The sequence below is a fragment of the Megascapheus bottae genome, chromosome 33 (assembly GCF_031878675.1).
Source record: "Megascapheus bottae isolate mThoBot1 chromosome 33, mThoBot2.hap1, whole genome shotgun sequence".
Lineage (NCBI taxonomy): Eukaryota > Metazoa > Chordata > Mammalia > Rodentia > Geomyidae > Megascapheus > Megascapheus bottae.
The window spans coordinates 8,018,058-8,039,558 of record NC_143541.1 but is presented as its reverse complement, the minus strand read 5'-3'; the positions used below and the strand labels follow the sequence as shown (position 1 = coordinate 8,039,558).

Sequence of the window (21,501 nt, the reverse complement as noted above, 5' to 3'; positions counted from 1 at the left end):
TCACGGCGACACCTCTGATTTAGTCCTTGGCTGCAGTGACCGAGTTCTGGAAGCACGCCTTGTTGGAAAGTGATTTTAAGTGACTCTTGTGGACCCTCATAGAATCTAGAATGCTCTAAAGGGTGATGTGGTGGGGAGGGCTCAGGTTTGCTCAATGACTTGGGAGCTCAAGTCTGGGGCCTGCAACACAAGGGGGTGTGCTAGACTAGGGGTATACGTTGGGGGGGGGTCTAAAGAACTTGTGAAGTAATGCCCACCACAGGCATGGCGCCTGGCCCATCAGCTCTGAGTATGGATTTACCAGCAAGACCAAGGCCACAGACCTCTGGTGACTACTGGGCAGAAGGAGGTGGACTGTGGCCCAGTGTTTGCCTGGCACTGCGTTCCTCCCACAGCTGGCAGGGCTTCCTGTCATCCAGGTGCCTGGGAATGTCCGTGGACTCCAGCGCTGCTACCTAACAAGGCATCCGTCACAGGGTGACAGAGCCAAGTGTTTTCTACTGCCAGATTCATAGACCAGCGCGTGTAGCCTCTTAGTGTCTGGGCTTCTACAAGTCCCCGGGCAAGGAGATGACATGCCCCCTGCAGCTGATCATACTGAAGACCCCAGCCCCTGTGTTGCCCTGAGCAGGAGGAGAGAGGGGCTAGAGGTTGGTGCGGTGGGATCGGGCCATGGGGACTGAGGGGCCCAGGGCCCAGTCGCTCATGCTGGTCCCGGGTACGTGCTGGCTTCTTCCATCTGTCCCCCCTCTTCTCCCGGGCGAGTCTTCAGGAGAAGAATTCGATCTGTGCAGTGAGAAGTAACAGTCAGATGTGACACAAGTAAGGAACAGTAGAGGGCTGCTGGAGAGCGCTGAAGCCGGGGCCGGGCTGGGGCTGTCAGGTGGTCTCAGGAGGAAACATCTGCCATAACCATGTTTCCCCCGTCAAAGGTCAGCAAGGGTGGCGTGGGCCAGGAAGGACTCGGGGTGAGGTGAGGGAGGGTGGGGATGCAGAGCCCAGCCAGCGCGATCTGCCCGAGGCACCGCCAACAGCCGGCGGCAGAGCATGTCCTGAAACAGACCTGGCTCCTCCCAGTGCAGCTGTCACACCACCACAACGGGAGCATGCCCCCTCCCTCCTCCCTCTCCCACACACACCCATACAGAGGTCTTGTTCTTGCTAGGAAGGCACTTCCACTTGAGCCATGGCCCACCCACGTTTGTATTTATGCCCAGGCCTGCCTAGACTGGAATCCTGTTTATTCGTCCCATGTAGCTGGGTTCACAGACATGTGCTACCACACCCTGGCCTATTGGTTAAGATGAGAGCTCATGAACTTTTAGCCCACATTGGCATCAAACTTCATCCTCCTCATCTCCATCTCCCAAATAGCGGGGATTAAAGAAGTGACCACCATACTGGGCACAGTGCCTTTTTTCTCTTTGAAGAAGGGGTCTTCCTTATGAAACTACAGAAGCTACCAGAACAAATAGGAAATACATGTCCATGCTCAAAGTGAGGTGAACGGCTACTTTCCTCCACGCCAGGGCCTGGTGGGACAGCAGAGTTAGGAGTCAAACCTGTAGACCCTGCTCTGTCACCTGCATGCATTGTAATCTTGTCAAGCCTTTAACATCCTCCAGGTCTACCGGGTCACATGGGGGGAGATGAAGCAGGGTCGGTTCAGCTTGTGTTAGAGCTCTTGAGACAGCTCACCTAAACTTACATGCTTTATTTTGTCTTTCAGTTGAATGTGTTTTAACTGGTACATAAGAACATAACCATGGGAGCCAGAAGTGGGGTGCATACCTGTCCACATAGGGGGCTGAAGCAGGAGGACTGTGAGTTTTCAGCTACTTGGGCTACATAGCAAGACCCTGTCTCAACACAAAAGCAGGGCCAGGCATGGTGGCACACACATGTCTATGACCGCTACTCCACAAGCAGAGGTAGGAGAGTCGGGTCAGAGGCCATCCAGGGCAAAAGTTAGCACAAGACCCTGTCTGGAAAGTAAGCTAAAGTAAAATGGGCCAGGGTGTGGCTCAAGTGGGAGAGAAACTCAGAAAACGCAAGTGCCATTAAAAAACAAAAGTACCTGCCCTTGAGTGCTGATGTTTCAACACGTAAATGATTTTTGTAAGGTTTAAATATCTCCTCAAACATATATCTCCTTGAACTTCACTTGTGACCAAAAAAATAACCCTTTCAACCCTTCCCAGATTTTTAAGTGCACATTATTGAACAAATGTGTAGCACTACTTAGAATCACCTTACGTGTGAAACATCCCAAACTTACACACTCCCACTGCCACCGCCAGGGGGCGCTGCGCTCCTTGCTTCTCCACTTCTATTCCGTTTGGTTTGCAGTCAATGCATGTGAATATTGCACCATTCTGTGTCTTCTAGTTCCTTAAAGCCAGACAGCTTGTGGAACTCCAACCCTATACTATCTACTGGTGTCAGGAACAAAGAAAGAAAGCGTACATAACATGCATTGTAGGCGCCAGGAGGAACCTAACCGTAGCCGACATTGTTGTAAGATGACAGGTTGTCAGTAAGAGCAAATTCTGGGTGGCATGCTGTCACCATGCTGGGCCCATGCCAAACAATGGATGAACAGAGCTGGTGTCAGGGTTTAGGAACAGATTCTGCCACTTCAACCAGTTTTAGCGTCCTCGTCTATGCAGTGTCCATGCACTTTGAACAACGTGTGTCTTGGAGAAAAGCCAGCATGCTTCTGTGACCGGTTAAGAGTTTAGCGTGCTTATAAAACTCTTGGTCAAAGTATCTGTAGCCTGCATTTACATGTTACTGGGTGGGAACACAAATTTGGCAGTGAAGAAGCCTCATATACAAAATCCAGCCCCATTCGTGACCAGCTGAGTACCAGAGTTAGCCCCTGAGCCTCAGTTTCCTCCAGCAAAGGGAAAAGCACCCACCACTGAGAGAAGGGCTCTGGCATGAAGTCCTTCATGAAGCCAGCAGCTCCTGCCTCCTCCAGCCTGCCTGCCAGGCCTTGCAGGGCCCACTCATAAGTACTGGCCTCCTTACAGTGCATGTGAAGCTGACCTCTGTAAGTTCAGAGCCAGGCTTGCTGGTCTACTGTAGCCAGGTGGCTAAGTTCTTGTCACAGTCTTTTAAAATTCCCTTTCTCCTCTGTGACTTCGCCAGGCTGAACCCGGCTGGAAACGAAGCTGGTGGCGGGCAGGGAGGGCAGGTGGGCTTCTTCCCTCTACACACAGAGTCCTCCGCCTCGCCACCTCCTGGGTCCTCAGCCAGCATTTTTCTTGGTTCTGCTTTAGGGCACAGAGAAATGAATGAAGCAAGGTCACCAACATCACAAGACGATGACATCACTGTCAGCCACAGCCCAGGAGAAACCCAGGCGGGGTCGTCCACACAGCAGGCACCGGGCCTGGGAGTGCGGCTGAAAGCTGCCCAGAGCCAGCCCTGCCCCTGCCCTGCTCTCACCAGGCCACACTCTTGGAATGGCGAATATTGGTCATGCGTTTTATTCCCCCTTTCCTGGAAGAAAGCTTGGCGAGTGCCAGAATCAAAATAGAATGTGAATTATGTCACAGGACCCCTGTCCAGTCCAAGCACAGCCCAAGGCCCTCTGGGGGAACAGGAGATATACAAAACCTTTGCTAGAACTGACGTCGAGGCCCCGAGCCAGTGGGCCCCCACTCCTCAGTCTCTGGGATGGATGTGCCTCTTGTGCCTCTTGTGATCCAACTTCGAGGCGGAGCAGGCCCAAAGCTGCAGAGGGAAGTGGAGGTTGTCCCAACTGCACCCTTTCCCACTGGGCGGTTTCGTTCGGTAATGTCTGCTTACCTCCTGCCCAGCTTACGGCGTTCTGCACGGGCAGCTCCCCGCAGGCTAACCTCCCAGAGCACGTGATGGTGCACAAATGGAGGAATGAGTGCCTGGCAGGCCTGCCCGTCACAGTTACGTCCTGTAATTACGTCTTGGGTAGGAGCTCATCTCAAGGCTCGTCTCTACCCTTCCACATCCCGTGCTTGACGGGGTAACTTCAACCTAGATTTGACCACTAGTATTTATTAGCAGCATCTTTTTACCCTACTTAGAGCAGGCATTTGACAAATATTTCTGAATGGGTTCGTTCCTTTTTTTGGCCATCCTAGGATTTGAACCCAGGGACTGGGCACTGTCCTTGAACACTTTTGCTCAAGGCTAGCACTCTGCCACTTGAGCCATAGTGCCACTTCCAGCTTTGTGGTACTGAGGAATTGAACCCAGGGTTTCGTGCATGCCAGGCATTTTAAATCACAATTTGGCATAAAATGAACCATTCTCCCCCCATGTAAGGGCACGGCTCAGAAGAATTAAATTTCTTCACACTGGGGGGCTCCCGCCCACAGAGGCCTCAAACACTCTTCAGGTACTCCCCAGCTTTGAGGAGTTGCTGTGAACCAGAGCCACGCACAGTACTTCAGATAGGAGAGCCAAGTCTGCTAGGAAAAGTGTTCTGACACCCAGCCTGCCACGCCCGCCCCACAGGCTTCAGACCTCAGTGAGAGCCGTCCACAGCTCCCACCTTGCCTGCTTCCTTCAGCACACTAGCCTCCAGGTAAGTCCTCACAACTGTCTAGCCCTTTTCCTCCTAAAGCCCTGCCCGGCTTGCCAACTCCTGGAGCACTCTCCTTACGCTGGGTTGAACAAGAGAAACACCGAGGGCTTGTAAAAGGCTGCAGGGCCAGGAAGTCCTCTACCAATGAAACCATTATCTTGAAGGCCTGTCAGATCCTCATTATAAGACCAAATCATTTAACTCCCCTAGAGTTCCCACCTTAGCTGGGATGCTCGGTGGGCCTGGACCTCCCCTGGCAGCCACAGCGCAGGGGGGTGGGGGGTTAGAAGTGCAGACTCCTGGCTCTGGCCGCAGAGTGCTCTCCCAGCATACACAAGCCCGGAGCTCTATCTCCAGCATTTCAAAAAGCAACAAGAACACACACAGATCTTATCACTCATCCCAAAGTTACCAAATCAGGCTTTGGGAATCAGACCCAACAACTGTGCGTGCATGCGTGCATGCGTGCGTGCGTGTGTGCATGCACGTGTGTGTGTGTGTGTGTGTGTGTGTACTGGTCCTGGGGCTCAGACTCAGGGTCTGGGTGCTGTCCCTTAGTTTTTCACTCAGGGCTAGCACTTTACCACCTCTTGTGCTAGAGCTCCACTCCCAGCTTTCTGGTGGTCGGTGGCAGATCAGCGTTCTGGATTTCCCTGCCCAGCCTGACTTCCGCTGTGATACTCAGCTTCTGGAGTAGCCACCGGCTTCCGGCGAACCGTGAGAGCGTCTTCTTGGTGCAGGAGGATCTCCGCCTCCACCCTCGGTGCAGGAGCTGGGCCTCACACGCCGGCAGCACCACCCAGCCTCGGAGCAGGCACTGGGAGCCCATGGACACACGGAATCTCAGGACCCAGCCAGTGGGCACATCCATCTGCATCTCAGCCTACCGCCCTGTCCTCGGGGACTCGCCAACATTCCCCAGCCACTCGTTTCCTGGCTCTGTCACTTGGGAAGGCCTGCAGACAGTAACACACTGGGCAGAACTGAACCTGTACCAGATTAAATCCTAGATATCTTCTATGGCCAAAAAAACTAGGTTCATTCCTAGTTGCAGGCATATGGTGACATCTGCCTGCCATTTCAGCTATATGGATGGCTGGGATCAAGGAAATCGTGGTTCTAGGCCAGCAATGGAAAAATGCTCATGGTCTGTTATCTCTGTAGAAGCAGCTAGGTTTAGTGGTGCGCGCCTGTTGGTCCAGCTGTGGTGGGAAATGCAGGTCCAGTTGGCTCCCCACATAGAAGCCTGTCTCAAAATAACCAGTGCAAGAAAAAATAAGAAAGTGTAGCTACATGGCTCAGTGGTAGAGTGGTTGCCTATCAAGCCCAAGGCCCTGAGTTTGAGCCCAAGTACGGAGAAAAAGAAAAAAAAACTTCAAGGTCAAGAAAGACCAAGAATGTTATGGAACTGTTCCAGACTAAAACAGACCAGAGACAGGAGGAATAAATGCACATGTGATCCTGGACCCGGGACAATGCGCATAACTGCGAAAGGTTCTTGTTGGAGCAATTGACCAAGCTTAAATATAGACCGTAGATTGGAGAATGTTCTTGTAGAGTCGGGGTGGAAGGGGAGTGTGTGCATACTGCATCTTTCCAAAGGGCTCTGAAACAAGTGTGTGTGCGTGTGTGTGTGCATGTGTGTGTGTGTGTGTGTGTGTGTGTGTGTGTGTGTGTGTGTGTGTGATATTCGGTATATTTACACACAGAGAGCAAAAACACAATCAGTGGATGTAGGAGGTGAGATTCCCATCTCCCATCTCCTGGAACTTTTTTTTAGATATATTTGAAATGACATCAAAATATATTTCACTTGTCTTACAAAGCAAGATCAAAAAGCCCCCAAGAGCTCGGTGCCCTCAGCCACTCCGCCTCAGCTCCTCTCACCTCCTCAGACAGGTGGCTGTGAACAGGCTCCATGCCGGGGCCTGACTCTTAGCACACGGCCCGTGGAGGACTCCTCTCCTATATAGCTCGCCATTGCGTCCCGCCAGAGGAAAACTGCATACACGCACGAGGCGTTTTCCTCATAGTCTTTTATTCCTCGGTGGCCTCTGGTCCTACTTACAGATCAGGCAAAGGCTGTTCTGTCTCACAGGGCAAAGGTCAAGTTCACATGGACTTACAAAGTCATCTAAACTACAGATGTGATCGAGTAACCTGGAGAAAAAACTGACAAGGCAGAAAATGAAGTCACACAATAAAAACCAATCCCTTCAACAATGTCTCAGGGAGAGACTGAGCATGAAGAATTAAAACAATGTGAGGGAGCAGGACATTTCTCAAAAACGGTTTTGTTTGTCCTGGGATCAACAGGCTTTTTCCTCCCTGGAAGTTCTCTCTGCCAGCCCTTCACCGTTCCCTCACCTTCCCTGCCCTGCCACAGCCTGACCCTGGTCCCTTTCCCCTGGCCAGCCCTGGTCCTGGTTCACAGCCTGCAGCCTCCAGGCCCTCCCCAGCCCCCCACAAACATTTGTAAGACAAATGTTTGTCTTGGAAATCCGGTGTCACCCTGGGAGGCCTTGAATTCCTGGTGTTTCATGCAGGCCAAGCGGTGGACTTGCTGGGGGACCTTCCTTTCCCTTCTCCAGACCCGGGGCCTGAGCTACAGGAGGAAAGCCGTGGCCCTTTTCCTCCACCCCATCCCCGAGGTCTCACCAGGTTCCTGGTGGAAGGCTCAGGTTGAGAGCTGGCGGCGTGGTCTTGTTCCACGGGTGTGAGCTGACCACACATTCTCCGAGGACACTGACGTGGGAGGCTTACCGGAACCGCTGCAGGTGATGAATAAGAGACACATTAACGAAGTTTTGTTATTCTAGAGGAAAGCAATGTCACGCTCCATGCTTCCAGGACAAGACGGTCAGCGAGGAGGGTGGATGACACTGTTCCCTGAAGCAATCATTCCCAGCGAGCGGCCTTTCTGTCCTTGGCTGTCACTCGTTTTTTTTCATGTGACCGAGGCAGCTGACTGACAGCACCTGGCTGGCGAGCCTGCACTTCTGGCTGCAGGTGAGGGAGAGGGCGGCGTGAGCCGAAGCGGGGGCTGGCCGTAGCAGAGGGCTCGGGCAGCCCCGGGACCTCTTCGCTCTTGCTGGAATAGCATGGGAGGGGGCTCTGAGGGGTCTCATGAGACGCCCAACTTTGTGATTCAAATCCCACCGAGCAGAGTGAGTGGCCTTCTGTCTGCTACAACACGCCAGGCAGAGAGAAGGTTGCAGGAGAAGAGCGAGGAAAGCACGGTTCAGGGCCAGCAGCCACGCACCTTACCAGAGGCAGGTGTGAGCTGGTGGAGAGCCAGGCCAGGGGAGACAGAGTCCTTGCAGTCACTGCCATGAGAACTACGGAACGGGCTTCGCTCCTGTTCACAGCAGCGAGGAATCTCAGCAGGCACCGTGGAGGACCCGACCCAGAGAGCAGCTGGGCGCTCCGTACTGGGGACACACAGCACTGCACATAAGGAGGAAATGTCTTTCAACAGGAGAGCTTGCAGGCACCACCGAGTGCAGAGGGAAAGGGTTCTGTGTGCCTCTGCTTTCAGTTTTCAACCATAAAAGCCCCATTAAGGGCCAGGAGTTTGGCCTCATGATAGAGGGCTTGGCTAGCATACACGAAGGCCCGGGTTCAACTCCTCGGTACCGCATACATAGAAAAAAGCCAGAAGTGGTGCTGAGGCTCAAGTGGTAGAGCTCTAGCCTTGAGAAAGTCCAAGGACAGTGCTCAGGCCCTGAGCCCAAACAAAGGATCACAGTTACACATGCTCTCTTCCGTGTGCTCACCTGTGAGCACGCGTCACGTCTGACACACGTGCCCTCCTCTGTGTTCACATGAGTACATGTTCCATCTAATACCCACCTGTGGGAGGGAATTATGTGGCCTTCAGCACGTGAGCCCTGCTTACTTATTGGCATGGCTAGTTTCCATCTCCCTGAAAATGGCATGACTCACTTTTTGCAGATTGAGATTCTGTGTATTTTTCATGAACATGCGTTAGTCATATGGGGGAGGATTTTACTGTGACCTTTCCACACAGTTACCGTGGATTCCAAACAACTCTCCCCCATCACTCTCCCTTCCCTCCTTTCCATCCCCGTCCCCGGCCTGGCCCGTGGACCGGTGGCCTGCAGAGCCTCTCTTCTCTTGCTCCCGTCCTCCTCCGTGGGTACGGTGCTCCGTGCTGTTTCCACGTGTTCGTTCTTTGTGATCAATACTCCATTGTGTGTGTCCACTACGTTTTTCCCCATTGACTCTAGGGTGCGGGCTGGTTCCATCGCTCGGCTGTAGTGAGTGGCACTACGGGGCCTCCAGGACGTCCTGCTGGCACTCCTTCGGCAGGATCCCAGGGAAGGTCCACGTTCCGTTTACTGGGGTCTCCCCGACTAGTTCACATTCCCACCAACGGTGTGTTATGGTTCCTTCTGCCCCACAACCTCACCCGCATTTACTATTGTTTGTGTTCTTGAGGACTCGTAATCTGACTTGGCTGAGAAGGAATCTCGACGACATTTTCATTTGAATTCCCTTTATCACCAGGGATGCTGAGATTGCTTCATGTATAATTGCTTTTTAAAAACCAGTTTATGAATTCCTTCTCCCTGAGTCCTTATTATTCTCACCAAATGAGACGATGAAGCAGCCTCCCAGAGCGGGTGTCAATGGTACTGGAGGCATTTTGGGGATTGGTAACAAAGGTAGCTATGGAATGAATTTCTTCCGAGGACGGGGGCCTCCGGGAGAAGTTCACTAGTTCACTTCGCTAACCGGCAGGCATGTGTTTTTCTGGGTCTGGTTCTCTACCAAAGTTTAAAGCCTTTTTGATTTTGCAACACACACTCTTCCTGCACTTTCCTCGGGCTGAGAGCTGGCCACTTTACCCAGACATGGCTGGCCTGGCATGCACCCTCAACTCTTCAGAGAGGAAAAGAGCCAGGTCAACTCAGAGCAGCCCGTGCTACCCCGCTGGCCCTCGCGATGGGACTGGCACAAGAGGATCTCACTTGAGCCAGCAGGACCTCATAAGTGACAACTATCCCTCACCTAAACCATGGGACCCGAACCCATCCTGCCACCTGGGGCTCAGATGTGCTTGGTGTAAACCTAGGTAGTCAGGAGACTGAGATGTGAGGCCCGTAGTTCAAAGGCAGCCTGGCAAGAAAGTCTGTGAGACCACCAAAGAGCTGGAAGTGGAGCTGTGGATACAGTGGTACAGTGATAATTGTCCGCAGAAAAAAAAAATCTCAAGGGACAGCGCCCAAGCCCTGAGTTCAAGCCCCAGTACCAAGGGAAAATAAAACAAAAAACAAAAATTAAAAAAAAATGTAGTTTAGTACCTTTTGAATGAAAACATCTAGCTGAAAGGATCTCACAAACCCTCCAATCTAACTTCCCCTGTATCCAGGATGGATTTGTAGTGTCACACATGCATGTGCAGGATGTTTAATTTGTAAATTCATTATTAACAACAATAACCAATAATAAGACGACTGTGATAATGTCCTGCAATAACAGATAAATGGATGCACTCTCAGAAAATTGTATTTACTGTAGATTTAGCCATCTCTCAGAATATAATTTTTTCCTTCCTTATTAAAACCAACTTAAAATGTTTCCTCTTGCAGGACGTGCCCAGCTGTAGGACAGCACTAAAGTCCACCTGTGTAGAAACCCTGGGCAGAGCAGAGATGCAGGGTGCACTCGTCCCTCAGGACAGCGTGTGCTTAAACCTAACCATTAGATAGGAATTGCTTCTTTCTGGGATTTTTTTTTTCCATTTAATATCTCACACCGCAGCAATGGCACCTCCAACAAGAGGGGTCTCCTGTGGCCGCCTGGGGGCTGCCTTGCAGGACTCGAAGAGAAAAGAAGCCTTGATAGATCTGTGATGTGTGCCAGGAGTACTGGACAAGGCAATGGTGGCAGACATGGCAGGTATTTGCCAGTTTTCAGTAAGGGAAGATGGTGGAATTCAACAGCCTGGTTCCGACCTGCAAAGGCAGGTGCTCTGTACTAATTCAAAAATAAAGAAACTAATAAAAAGAGATAGATGCTCACACTATTTCTCCCCAGGGCTAGCATTAGACCGCACTCTTCCAATCTCTGCTTCCTAAGTAGCTGTTACCACACACGTGCACTACAACTCCTGGCTTGTTAGTGGAAATGAGGTCTTGGTAGCTTTTTGTTTTTTTAAACCTCTGGTGGATTCTAACTATGATTCTCTTACCTCCTCCTCCAGAGGAGCTGGTATTACAGGCATGTCACCTGAACTGACACTTAGCATATCTTCCAGGTTTATATACATGGAAGAATCAGGACTTCATTGTACTGCTTTAGTCTGAACACCAGTCTTCAGTGTTTTTGAGTATGTACCAAGGGCTGGAGCTTCTGGGGCATACAGAAGTTCCAGGTTCATCCTTGCAAGGAATGGCCAAGTGCTTTTTTTCCAGCAGCTGAGTGCCCATCTCAGCCTCCAGAGTAGCTAGGACTACAGACGTGCCCCACCAAGTCCAACTGCTGGGAAGCTGACCATGTAAGTTTGCTTTTTTACTGTCACGGGAGACAAGAATCCAGTTCCAGTCTTGTTCCATGGCCGTTAGTTGAAAAGATAATTCTTGTCATCTTGAAGTGGCCCCGACAGCCTGTTGAAAGTCACTCAGCCACAAATGGACATACAGATTTGGTTCTGGACTCCCACTTCTTTCCCTTCTGCCGAAGCATGCGAGTTTGGTTACTATAATACCGTGGTAAGTTCTGAATTGGAGCAGGTAAGTATTTCTTTCTCAGTAGAACAAATGCTTTGGATATTTAGGATCCCCTGTCATTCCGTGTGAATTCGAGGACTGGCCCTCTGTTTCTGTGCGGCAGAAAGTTGGAATTTGGGCAGAGATGACCCCGAGTCTGTTGATTTACCAGGGGAGGGTGGCTGTCTTCGGGTTCTTTTTCTTGACTGTCCCAGGAAGAATTTTCAGTACAATGGTGACTAGCAGTGTTCACTGCAAACCCCGAGAGCCACGGGGTCTGAGACGTGTCCTGCTGAGGACACACGGGGTGTGGGACGTGTCCTGCAGAGGATGACACACGGTCAGGACACCCTCTGGCAATTAGCATTAAGAACTGGGATTTCAAGGAAGCAGCTCACTGTCCTCTCCTTGCTGCCTTAAGTACGCCTTCGGAGACCCGTCTCTTCCTTCGCAAGGTCGGTGCCAGTCGGGGATGGGCACAAGGGCCCTTCTGCCGGGAGAACTGAGCCTCTGCCACAGTCTCCCCAGGTGACCCCGTGTGACCTCTTTTCTGCATCTGCGAGGCCTCCAGGGTCTTGGGCCCTGGCATGCTGTGGCATTCCACCCGGGGTGGCTGTGGCCCTCATGTCTGACCTCACTGGGAGAAGCATGACAGATAAGTGGGCCCTGCGCTGCCAGGGCCTTCATTGACACCTCGGCTCCTTCACTGGCAGGCAGCACCGCCCTTTCCATTGATGGGGTGTCTGTCCCGAGGCTCCTCAGGGAGCCGGCCCACTGTAACTGCCACGATAACGGGCTAGATCTGGCCAGCCCGGAATCCTGCCCGCGTTCCAGACACTGCCACGGCTGTCGCTGCTCTGCTGAGCGTGAATACCCGGAGGCAGGACAAGCACAGGGAGCCATGCTGTTGAAAAGTGGAGAGATGAATTTATGTCGCAGGCGTGCCCCAGCCAGGGGCTCGGCAAGTGCGAGGCAGAATGCGTGGTGACAGCTGCCCGGGGGTGCACGCCACAGGAAACAGATTCCTCCAGGCCTCTCAGGCTTGTCGACAGCTGTGCTCCTGATAAGGCTGCTGGAAAACCAACAGGACAGTCCCAGGAAGTCACATTTCCTGTCCTTGGAGGGCCTTGAGAGGGGCGAGGGAGGAGGGGAAGCCATGTGAGCCCCCTTCTCTCCAGGGAGGTGCTGGGTAGCACAGTGCTCAGCTTCCTGCTGGACAGCCAAGGGGCGGGTGGTGGTGTGAGAGAGCTGGGAGGAGAAGCCAGGCCCCGGGTGTCTCCCAGTCAAATCCAGAGTCACCAGGAAGAGGCAGGGACTGCAAGAGCTCACAGGAAGCAAGCAAGATGAGACAAAGTAAAGGCCAGCTAGGGCCGGGGACAGAGCTGGGGTTCATGTGGGGCTCATGGCCTGTTCTGCCTGGCACAGTGGGGTGCACACTGCATCTTGCTGCGATGTGCTTGCCTTCATTTACATGAAAGCCAAGGGGGGAAACTCTCTCCCCATACTGTACAGCTACGGGAGACCCCGAGGTCTGCCCACGGCACCTCAGCTCCACTGCAGAATTCACAAATGACTCCATAATTAGAGAAAGCAACACGGCCGTGGGGCTGCCGAGGTGCTCGGTGTTCTCTCCCTGCCTCTCTGAGGGTGGCCGCGAGGGCTCTGCGCACTGTGTGTGCTGTCCTGGAGCTGGAGCCCTGGGGAGGGGGGGTTGGCATCCATCACCCTTCCCTTTACCCGAGGGGGTCACGGGAGAGAGCGTGACGTGGGTGGGGTGAGGCGAGGAGCTGGGCCCCTGCCCAGCTGCTGGTGAGTCAGGTGTTTGTGGCCTCATTCCTTTGTTCAGAAAGAATTCCTGGAACACCACTCGATGTGTTCTCTCTTAATACCAAAACCGCTCTGGGGCTGCCTGTGTGGGGTGGAGGGTGGTGGGCCAGCGGCAGGACCCAGGGCACAGTCACCGCCTGCATTTTCTTATGTTATTGGAGAGCTTAGGGCAGGACAGACCTGACATTCATTTTTTTTTTTTGCCCGTCCTGGGCTTGAACTCAGGGCCTGAGCACTGTCCTTGGACTTTCTCAAGGCTAGAGCTCTACCACTTGAGCCTCAGCACCATTTCGGGCATTTTTTTCTATGTATGTGGTACCGAGGAATCGAACCCGGGTCTTCATGCACGCTAGGCGAGCACTTTAACCACTAGGCCAAACTCCCGGCCTCCACATTCGCTTTTAAATGGGATCAATGCCAGCCACGTGGCTGACGGCACGTAGGACCCGGGCAGCTGAGGAAGTCTCTGGGCAGCGGCCACCACCGTCTGTGCTCTCCTCTGGCTCTGTGTGCAGCAGGCACTGGACACAAGGCCCCCACTGCCCAGAGTTCATGGAGGAGGAAGCCGGGACCACGGCATGCAAGGCGGCGGTGGAGTCTGGTGTCCAACTGTGACACGCGATGCAGAGAGCGAGAACATGGGGTTGTGGTGGTCACTTGGCTGCAGGGGGAGAGGCTATGGTCAGTGCCCAGATGGCTTGGACGGCCCTTCTGAGGAAATGACACTGGTGCGAAGACCCAGACAGAGGGAAGGTGCCAGTCCTGTGAAAAAGTGGAGAGTTGCATTGCAGATAAAGGACACAGCATGTGCAAAGGGCATGGACAAGCTTGCCCTGTGCCTGAGAGGTAGGAGTGACACATGGAGTCCAAAGCAGGGGGACAGGTCCAGCTGCTCCTGGATGCCGCATCCAGGAGTCCAGCTCCATGTTAAAAGGAGGAGAAGCCCGAATGGTGTTTGTTGTTCTTGCTCTGGTATCAGGGCTTGGACTCAGGCTCTGGGCACCGTTCCTTCATTTTTGCTCAACCCTAACATTCTATAACCCAAGCCACAGCTCCACGCCTTCCTTTTTCTTTCTGATTAAATAGAGAACAGAATCTCACTGACTTTCCTGCCCAGGCTGGATCCACACTTCGACCCTCACCTCTCAATCTCCCGAGTAGCCACCCATGTCCAGCTCTCACAGGGCTCTGAGCTGAGGCTGACAGCCTAGCACTAGGGCCATAGTAGCTGGCCTACCACCAGCTTCTGCAGCTAGTTTCACTGGGACCTGCTAGGGCATTCCTTTACAGGTGGAACAAAACCCACCTGCCCAGGAGGCCTGAACCACTCTGTCTGGCCCCTTACCCGTGCATTGGCTGAGTCCTGACCTGAATGATACTCTCGGCGGCTGAGTCCAGCAGGTAGAAGTACCCAGCCCACGATGGCCCCCTGGGCGGGCTCTGCTTCACCTGGTGAGCCTGGCAAGGGGAGCTGATTGCTGCTTGTGGAGCCCCCGCCCACATCCAAACTGCCTGTCCTTTGTCTGTGGCACCTCGTTACCCTTCTGGGGCTGGCCAAGCAGCTGTTTCCCATTACCTGCTTGTCCCATCTCGGCAGCCCACAGAGACTGCCAAGTCTGCCCACACCACACCCAGCAGGGAGCGAGAGGCGCTGTGAGAACCAGAGCTCATTTCCAAAGTGCAGGCCAGATCAGTTTTGTTTAGTTTCTTAAGAAAAACAAGTGAACTAGCTGAACACTGCGTTAGGAAAGTAACCCCGACCGTCTGGGGACGTGCTGCTATGGGAGCTTATTTTCATTCCTTTGCTTCTAACTGACAAATATTCACAGAATAATCGAGTTAGTCTGTTTTCTTGGAGGAGGAGAACCATCCGTATTATATAAAAGCAATGGTGAGGATGAGGTCAGGGAGGCAAAGATTTGAGGTGAGCAAGTAGTTCACTGTAGCTGGGAGGTCAGGAGAAACCTCACATGTTTCTTTCAACAAGTGTCCACCACGGCTGAGCAGTGGGGTATCTGAGCAACCACAGCTGAGTGGTAGAATATGGGAAGCCTTGATGCCTGGGGCCCATGGGTTTTTACAACAGATCATGGGGTTGTGACAAGAAAACCAAAGCAAGCACTGTGTACCTCCAGGAGCAGGCATTATTATTCTGATTTCAGCCAGAGGCTCTTCAGGGCCTCTGCTGCTCCCTGATGGCAGAAGAGGACTGGTTAGTGCCGGGCCAGGCAGGTGGGATTTCACACACCAACAGGAGGGGATGGTGGGTGAGCTCTAGATCCTACAGAGGCATGGTGCTGTCCGAAGTCTTCACGTCGTCCGTCCACGCTCTGCTTTGCCCTCAGGATCGGGCAGGCTATTCCCCACGGATGGAGGAGAGTAAACAGGGCAATGTTGGGTCTACTTCATAGTCTCAACAGAACGAGGATACCTTTTCCCACTGGTTTCTGCTCAAGTCCTGTCAGCTCTGGCTTGTCTTGTTCCTCATGCCCCTCTCTAAATCCCTGCAGCCATGGAAATGTGGGCTTTCTCACCAAGAAACTCACCAAACCACACGGGCCAACATCAGTCCCCATCTCTTAGGACCTGGCCCCAGCACAGTGGTGTGAGCAGTGGTGGAGCTGGCAGCAGGTGTCTGGGTCACTGCCCGCAGTGGCTGCATTCATCCTCGCGTCAAGGTTGCCATGAAAGAGCAAGCGTGGCCGAGCCCTGCTCTCTGGCTTCTATTCTCTCTCACCAGCGCTCCTGTCAAAATGCCACCACCAAGACGTGATAGACAAAAGGCCCCGTGAGAGGCCAAACAGATGGAGCTGCTAGGTTTTGGACTTCTTTCCTCCAGAGCTGAAATAGACCTCTTTCCTTTCTGAAGTACCCAACCTCAGCAATGAGGAAGAGACCGTTCATCCTCGTACCTTCTGAATCCTCCCATGGGACTCTTCTCAAAAGCAAAGGCACTGGGCTGGGAGCTTGGTGGAGTGCTTGCCTAGCATGCACAAAGACCCAGGTTTGATTCCTCGGTATCACGTACATAGAAAAAAGCTGGAAGTGGTGCTGTGGTTCCAGTGGTAGAGCTCCAGCCATGAGAAAAAGTCCAAGCTATTCAGGAGGCTGAGATCTGAGGATTATGGTTTGAAGCCAGCATAGGCAGAAAAGTTGATGAGAGTTTTATTTCCAATTAACTAGCCAAAAAAAAAAAGCCAAAAGTGGATGTGTGGCTTACGTGGTGGAGTTCCAGCTAAGAGATAGCACCCGGGCCCTGAACTCGCGTGTCAGGACTGGTGAGCATGCGCATGTGTGCATGTATGCACACACACACATACATACACACACACATACACACACACACACTATTCTGCATCTGAACTAAATGCAAATAGCCTTCCTGTCATTCTCCCCTAGACCATACAGTGCAATGACAATTTTCCCACAAGGCGTTAAAGGCGCTGTCTCCAAACCTGGTCTCGTTCTGGAAATGAGGCAATCGCAATGTGAATTTCAGTGGTAGGGTAAGGCCACAATTCAGCCTCTAACAGGGAGTAGCCAAGGAGAAGTGGGACCATCTATGTGACCCCACCTACATGACACACATGGACTGGAGTGCACTGAGGAGTATAAATACGGGGAGGGGTAGATGAGAGGGAGGAAGAGGGGAGGAGGGGCGGGGGGGGGGAGAGAGGCTCAGGCACTGCCCCAAGTTTGTAATGAGAGGCTTAAACACGGAAGATCAGTTAACCTAACCTGACATGACAAACCCGAAAAAATTCAGAGGAATGCAATTGCAGTGGGAGTGAGAGAGAGAAAGGACATAGGAATGCAGACTCTACGTCGCTGCGGAGGTGCTGACTTAGATTCACGCAGACTCCGATGTGGGCGTCCACAGCCAGGCCTCATCCACACTCTCAGCGTGCCAGGTGACTGGCGCCAAGCTAGGCCGCTTTCATAAAGGGAATCTGGAAAGTTCCCTTCTCTCTCCGGGTCCTGGGATGCTTTAAATAGCATCAGGGTTCGCGGGTCCCAAAGATTCCGTTGGGCTCACCTAGGGGCCTGGTAATTAATTTTCCCTGCATTTGACATGTTAAGCAAGGTCTGTCCCTCAAAGGTGTCTTTATGCTTCTTTGTAGTCCCCAGACAACCCCAACCTGCTTTCTATTAAGGGTTGTTGGCATGTTTTACAATTTGACAAATGCAATCAATGTGCACTTGGCCTGGGCTTTTCCACAACGCACTCTGTGATCATAGGAACCACAGTGGCCCATGTGGCTCGCCAGTGACCAAAATGTCTTTACGTGGCGCTTGGTGACTGAGACGACTGAGTTCATTCATCCTGCTGCTGAGCAAAACGGCATTGTATAAAAATGAGAGGGCCACAGACCACTGGAGCTAGCCCACGAAAGAACGGCCGGCAAAACTCAGCCCGTGCCGCCAACCTCCCCAGCTGCCAGCTTACGGACAGTGCCACGGTGCTCCACCATGGCGTACAGGCGTCACGGCGGGCCCGGCCTGCTTGGCAGGACAGTGGGATGGCAGCGGCTGGGCTCACACAGTAGTAACGCTGCTTCATGGCCTCTGTCCCAAAGTGGCTCCTGGCATAAGATGACTCCCTCAAAGACCCCGGCTCCCAGGACCTGCTCACTCATCCTCTCCACGGACTGACCGAGAGGCCTCGGGGTCTCTACAGGACCTGGGCTCTGGGTCCACGGCAAAGTCATGGGGCCTCCACACCTGAAGGAAAGGCGAGCGTGGGCTGTGCAGCGGCCGGGGTCACTGTGACGCCAGCCTCTGGCTAGCACCTTCGCCTCTGAGACACCACACGGAGAAGCTGACACTGGCCCCGAGTGACAGCCTGGGTGGGCCACACACGCTAACCCAGAACCCCTCATCCTAAAACCACGTGGGGGGAAGAGACCCCTTCCCCGCCCCATGTTCTTCCAACAGGACAAGTCACTCGCCCTGGCAGTGTGGCCCAAGTCTCTGGCATCAGTGTAAACCAAAGGACACACTTAATCTGTGCGGTAAACAAGCGGCCCACCGGCCTGGCGTCAGGGCAGCGTCCTCAGGGAGAGAACCCTGCAGCGGGAGCCACGTCCCTGCCTCAGCACCCAGAATTCTCCTGCACGGCCTTAATGTCTATTTGAACAAGGAATGCTTTCCCAGGATTGTTTTTTAAACAAGTCTGGGCTCAGAAGCAAACAAACAGCACCTGCGTTGCACATGGGACGTCTGGAAGGTTCCATCTGGTGGTGGCAGAAAGACTCCAGAAGTACAGCTGACCTCAAGCAGACCCTACGGCCCCGAGACAGGACATCCGCTAGCATGGCGCCCTCTCCACACACCCCCGGGTGCACGGCCCCTGTGGACCCACACATCACTGTCCCTGCCCCTCTCCTTTCCCCCCTCACAGCTCAGCCCTGGCCATATCAGTGTCTGCATCAGAACAGCTGACTCCACGAGCAAGAGGAAGGCTGAATGTTCAGTCTCATGCAGATTTCGCTGGTTAATCCAAAGATGGTTAGAGTTATGTGTACATGTTATTACAATGCCCCCACATGGGAAATGCCCTATTGGCCACTACAGAAATGAGTTCTTGAATGGAGATGTAGCTCCATACTCAGCGAGAAAGGGAGCACACTTCTTGTCTAACCTGGATGACTGGACACCCCCAGAATTCATGTACTGAGGCCCCAACCCAACAGGGCTCTAATGGGATGAGTGTCATTCTAAACACCAGAAAGCTTCCCTTCCCCACCGCCATTCCTTCCCCCCATCCTGCATGCACACACACAGACACACAGAGGGAAGGACGAGGTAAGCGTGTAAGGACATAGCAAGAATGTGGCTAGGGGCAAGCCAAGGAAGAGCCTCGCCAGAAACCAAACTGGCTGGAACTTGTCGGGCGGCCTGGTATGGACACCCGTGGCATGTGCCATGGTGCAGAAGAATGAATCTGGTACCCCCAGGGGTACCAGACTGTGTACTGTGAGGTCCTCGTGCAGCTACACAGCGAGAGGAGGGGCTGTCCAGACGGGGACACAGGGCCCTTACCAGGCTGCAGTTAGTTACGTGTCTATTGGATGCTGTGAAGTACTCATATGCCCGTGGCGTACAGTGACCTTCTCCTTGAAAAAGCTGGGTTTGAATCTCTAAAGATGCTGCCAGTTCTCTCAAGTTGGGGATCTGGGGTGCATTCTGCTGTTCTGACTTGCGGCTCCTTGGAGGTGAGGTGCCGTCACCACCTAGACACTGAATGCTGGCTAGGCACGGGGCAAGGCTGCAGAAACTGAGCCAATGCAGAAGCAAAGAGCTAGCAAGAAGGTAAAGCCAGCAAGCTGGGCATCAATGGGTCACAGCTGTAACCCTGGCACTCAGGAGGCTGGGATCTGAGGATGGCGATTCAAAGCCAGTCCACGTAGAAAAGTCCCTGTGACTCCTATCTCCAGTTAACCATCAGGTGGGAGAACTCCAGCCTTGAGCTCAAGGGAAGGACAGTACCAGATGGGAGGGGGTAGGGAAGGACGGGGAGGGAAGGGGTGAGACCCATCAGATCAGGTTGCAGGGCAGCAGAGGAGAACTCACCAGGGCAAGGAGGCTGGGGCAAAGGCTGGGGGCTGAGCGAGGCCGTCAGAGGAGAACTCGCCGGGGCAAGTCAGAGGACACCTTGGGACTGTGTGTAGGTGCAGGGGTGGACACTGTGAGTGGGTGTGTGTGTGCACGCGCGCGTGCACACGTGAGCATACACGCTGTACCGTTTTCCAGTGGTCCCCGGGTGCAGGTTCTCCTTCTGTCTTCTGTGCAGTGGACAGGGCACGCCTGAGACAATGGCATCACAGGCAGGTGCACTTTGGCTTCCTCAGCATTGCTGAGAACAACCCAGACAGCAGCCACGCTGCAGGCCCTGGCCGGCCTGTGCGCCCAGGTCCCACAACCAACCGAAAAAAACCCAAAAGCCTATCCGATAGGGTGAGATCTCTGACTTGAGATCAGCTTGCCTCTTCCCAGCTGTCTGAATATCCACATAAAATTACAATCAGTGTACCAGATTCCCTGTCCATATGTGCCAGGATGCCAAATGGGGCTACACAGAACCTACAGGCCCTCTGGGGAGACAATGCCTCCATCAGCCTAAGCTGGCCAATCAGTGAGCAAGTGCAGTGCAGGACTGTCCACCCCGGGCCTCTTCAGCCTCTCCAGGTGCCCACCCCAAGGTCCCACTGTCTGGCACTAAGTTTCATCCTATGTTGGTGATGGTTCGGAAGTTCTGCAGAGGGCATCAGACTTCTCAAGTTGTTGCTGGAAACTTGGCTGATCTGTGTATGTGTGTGTGGGGGGCAGAACTATAGTTGATTATCCAACAGCTCTGCTGAACTCATTCTGCTTAACTCATTCATTCTGTTACCCTATAGATTGTTGAATCTTTTCCATATTATCCTTAGAATAACGAGGACCGAGTGTTCCCTTGGCTTTCTTCTTTCTTTAGTGTTTTATTTTATATTTGTTAAAATGACCGGGCTCTATTCTGAAGATGGACATCACATCTTCTTCTTAGGAGAAAGTATTTCATGGTTGTGTGTGTGTGTGTGTGTGTGTGTGTGTGTGTGTGTGTGTCTGTGCGTGTATGCACATGTGCATGTGTGTGCACGCGCAGCCGGCTAAGAACTTTCTCTCCCCAAATCCCTTGACATCACCACAAGCTCAATGGGAGCTGAATTTCGAGAAACGTCCTTCCGTTTCTGGCAGCTTCAGCTTGCGTCTGCACCTGCGGCATCGGCCGAGCAGAAGCCAGAAGGGCCCGATGCAGGCGTGTTGGTGGCCCCGAGGTGCCTGCTTCTCTTGGTCCCTGTGGATTTCAAGGCTGTTCATTCTATGGGGCCTGCTTTCTGTCTAGCCCCTGCAGAGCTTCTCGTGTTCCCACACGCCATGCTGCCCTGCAGAGCTTAGGAGGGACTAGAGTGGGCTAAAGCCTGCAGGCCTGGGTCTCCCCCACAGCTACTGTGTCCCCTGCCAGAGGTTCTGGAAACAGTCACACAGCACATCGGCAGGGAGAACGAGCGATGCCACAGCCAGCCTCAGACCCTGGCATTGGCTTATGGATCCTTGGCCTTCCCAGGGCGGTCTGGGAAGGTTTGGGAAGTTTCCTTCCAGAACCCAACCAGCCAGGAATGGAGCTGCTCCGGGCTATTTGTGTCCCTGGGTCTCCTTTCAAAGATGTCTGGATGGAAGACGAGACGGTGGCTTGCGGGAAATCAGTGGAAAGGGCCTATCTTTTCAGCCTTTTGACTTGGCACAAAGATCCAAAGTTTGCAGTTCCCACACTGGAGGCTTCAGTCTACGGAAATGAAACCCTGGCTCCCTCCTCCTCTCACCGTGAAA

At 53.2% G+C, this 21,501-nt stretch overlaps 1 long non-coding RNA gene across 1 annotated transcript; it reads right to left on the bottom strand.

Moving 5' to 3' along the window:
• Positions 1–2,629: 2,629 nt before the first annotated feature.
• LOC150042909 (uncharacterized) lies at positions 2,630–7,503 on the bottom strand. The gene is made up of 3 exons (XR_016533526.1): positions 7,232–7,503; positions 6,461–6,745; positions 2,630–3,275 (listed from the first exon to the last, which is right to left on the bottom strand). It is a non-coding gene; the product is annotated as an uncharacterized LOC150042909 (long non-coding RNA).
• Positions 7,504–21,501: the final 13,998 nt, after the last annotated feature.